At 48.8% G+C, this 3,607-nt stretch overlaps 1 pseudogene across 1 annotated transcript; it reads left to right on the top strand.

The window, feature by feature from the left end:
* The first annotated feature begins 326 nt into the window (after positions 1–326).
* On the top strand, positions 327–3,190 carry LOC123120368 (CBL-interacting protein kinase 15-like; annotated as a pseudogene). The gene is made up of 2 exons (XR_006459427.1): positions 327–543; positions 1,330–3,190. The product of XR_006459427.1 is annotated as a CBL-interacting protein kinase 15-like (transcript).
* Positions 3,191–3,607: the final 417 nt, after the last annotated feature.

Genomic DNA, 3,607 nt, shown 5'->3' with positions numbered 1-3,607 from the left:
CTGTGCATATTTCTTGTAAAATAAATTGCAAAAGAGAATACTCAGCCTTGATGGGGTACGAGATTTCCTTTGGAGTAGTAACTGCAAAAGATTTGTGCCTATTTCTTGTAGTATTTGTGGCCTTGATGGAGCACAAGATTTGTTCGTTTTTGTGTTTATTTAAATTTAAATCGATGGGCGAGGATGGATTCCTGGATTAAAACGACCAGCGAGAGAAAAGAAAACCGGAATATGCCTTTGGTGCGATGCGGTGCCCTGGAACCGCAGGCCGTGCCGGGAGGGGCAGTCTGGTCATACCGCGTCGGCGTCCACGTGGTGTCCTCATCTCATCATCTCCTTTCCTTTCCTAACCTCCTCCGCCCCTCGAGCCTCGATATATAAAACGCGGGGTCGCCGGAGGCCGCTCACCTCACAACCCCAACACACTGGGAACCCGACTCAGCCCCGCAAGCCCCAAGAAAAGGAGAGAACCAGAACCCCGCGTGGCGCTCCGGCGCAAGTCTCTCGGCTCCCGTCTCCTCGTCTCCGCGGCGGTGCCGGAAGGTACGGCGGCTAGCTCTCTTCCCTGTCGCCTCCGCTTCCTTTACTTTCGCGCGCCTGCATTGGGTTTCGCCGTCGGTCCGTGACCGTCCGTGGAGGGGGCTTTTCTCGATCGCTGTTGTGCGTTGTGATGTGATGGCGATGGATCTTCTTGAGAGCCAAGAAAATCTCTGGCGTGCCGGTGGGTGCAGGGGCACATTGATTGGAGAAGGGGGGAAACCCGGGGCCTTCTGTTCCGCGCTAGCTCGCCCAGATTTTGATTTTTGGAGTTCTACGTTGTCTGGTTTTCTCTCGGTTCAGCCGGGAGGTAGTACAATCTTCCAATCATCTGCGCCCCATGCGGTCAGATTTCGAAATTCTACCAAGTTTATCTGGAAGACTCCTGCTAGGTGTCGAATCATTAGATGCACAAAGGTAGCGCAGTTTTTCTCTGTTGCTTTCGTGTGGGATCCTAATCTCATCATGTGATCTGTCCCTCTTGCCGGATCGTTGGTAGGCGCCGTCTTCTCCCGATACCTAGTTTGTTAGAGGTAATCAGGGTTTCAGAAGTCATAGCAATTCAGCGCTGCTGATGAAGGAATAACTTGATATTTTTCATCTTTGAACTCTGAAATCCATGCAGTCCTAGTAGTAATATTTTTTTGTTTGCTCCTGAGCAACTTATTCCTGAATTCGATTTTCTTTCCATCCATCTCTACTTTTCTCTTCAATCATTCATACTAGTACTTATCTTTATGTACATATTATTAAATCTGTGACTGCCAAATCTGAATGTTACTTCTTTTTCAGGGAACTCGTCAAAAACAAGAAATCAAAGTCTCAAGGAATGCTGAAAGATGTGCTTGCATAGAAGAGATCTCTTCTGTGAGACCAAGAACATCACCACTCTGCGTGGGCCCATTTGGTCACCTCTTGATGTGAGCAACCACCTTGCCTGCATCAACGCCACGCCATTCAGACTCCGCTATGACGAATCCACCAGAGTGCTGGATCATGACTTCGGGGAGGCTGGCTGAAGTGTCGTAGCATATTTAAGTGGTAGCCACAAGAATATTAGTGGCCGTGACTTATACTCTTGAAGGCATGGAGAACAGTGGGAAGATCGTAATGGGTAGGTATGAGGTGGGGAGATTGTTAGGGAAAGGAGCATTTGGCAAGGTGCACTACGCCAAGAACCTTGAGTCAAACCGAGGCGTCGCCATAAAGATGTTGGACAAGGAGAAGGTGCTGAAGGTCGGGCTCGCGGAGCAGGTCAGGCGTGAGATCACCACCATGCGGTTGGTAGCGCACAAAAGCATTGTTCAGCTCCATGAGGTCATGGCGACACGAAGCAAGATCTACTTCGTCATGGAGTACATGAAAGGCGGTGAGCTCTTTGACAAGGTTTCCAAGGCTGGCAAGCTCACCGAGGATGCTGCACGCAAGTATTTCCAGCAGCTCATCAGTGCAGTGGATTACTGCCACAGCCGAGGCGTGTATCACCGGGACTTGAAGCCTGAGAACCTACTCCTTGATGAGAATGAAAACCTGAAGGTTTCTGATTTTGGGCTGAGTGCACTTTCAGAATCGAAGAGCCAAGATGGCATGCTCCACACCACCTGTGGATCGCCTGCATATGTGGCTCCAGAGGTGATCAGCAAGGGAGGCTATGATGGTGCAAAATCAGATATCTGGTCTTGCGGTGTCATCCTCTTCGTTCTTGTTGCTGGTTACCTCCCTTTCCAAGGTCAGAACTTGATAGAGATGTACCGGAAGATTGAGAAAGGCGATTTCAGGTGCCCTGGCTGGGTTTCCCAAAAACTTCAGAAGCTGTTGTACAAGATCATGGACCCTGATCCGAACAAGAGGATATCAATCCAGAAGATAAAGGAGTCCACCTGGTTCCGGAAAGGTCCCGGGGAGAACCTTACAGTGAAGGAGAGACTGCCAAGTGAGAATGCCAACACGGATGCTGTTCCAACACTTGGTGTGAGGCGCAGGAAGAACAGTCACGAAGACGCGAAGCCCCTGGCGGTGACAAATTTAAATGCCTTTGAAATCATCTCTTTCTCCACAGGGTTTGACCTCTCTGGCCTATTCGTCGAGAAGGAGAGCAAAAAGGAAGCAAGGTTCACTTCAGAACAGCCTGCCTCAGCCATTGTCTCGAAGCTGGAAGCTGTTGCGAAGACGCTGAATCTCAGGGTGAGGAAGAAGGATAATGGTGTTGTCAAGATGCAAGTGAGGAAGGAAGGCAGGAATGGTGTTCTTCAGTTTGACTCGGAGATCTTTGAGATCAGCCCCTCGTACCATCTCATTGAGATGAAACAAACAAGCGGTGATTCACTGGAGTACCAGAAGCTATTGGAGGAGAGCATCCGGCCAGCACTGAAGGACATTTGTCTGGGCATGGCATGGAGCTGATGGTCAGCAGGAGCCTCAAGGGTAGCTTTAGATATCTCACTTATTATGTTTAGTTCCGCAACTTTTTTCTTTTCAGCTCGAGTAATTGTGTTATATATATACTTTGCATGTGTGCTCTTTGTCACAAATAAATTGTTCCTTCTTCTGTATTTGACAAGTAATAACTGTTGCTAAGTTGAGGACATGGATTAAGCTGTTTCTTTGATGTAACATATATCATAATGAAATACATATTGATATGCTTTGTAAATCTTGTTTATGCACTGAACTTGTCGTGGAATTGTCACGGCAGATGTCCTCGAGTTAGGACTTAGTCGTGCAGCCATCGCAGCTAGGAAGCTTAAAGGGGTTAAACGGGTCAAGGAACACGGGGGTTATACTGGTTCGGCCCCTTACGGTGAAGGTAAAAGCCTACGTTCAGTTGAGGTGGTATTGACTATGGTTTCGATGACCAGAGAGCTTAATCGCTATGCCTGGCTCTCGACGAGATCTTACTTGTCCCTAAACCGCCGCCGGGTCGCCCTTTTATATAGAGAGGTTGACGCCCAGCGGCTCTCAGAGTCCCGGCCGGCTCATAAGAGTGTCCGGCTCGGACTCTTAACTAGTCTTGCCTTACACTACAAGTTCCACCATAATGGCGGTTATCACTACGGGCCTTTAGCCATCT

This window comes from Triticum aestivum, chromosome 5D, assembly GCF_018294505.1.
Source record: "Triticum aestivum cultivar Chinese Spring chromosome 5D, IWGSC CS RefSeq v2.1, whole genome shotgun sequence".
Classification (NCBI taxonomy): domain Eukaryota; kingdom Viridiplantae; phylum Streptophyta; class Magnoliopsida; order Poales; family Poaceae; genus Triticum; species Triticum aestivum.
This window is presented reverse-complemented; position numbering and strand designations above follow the sequence as displayed.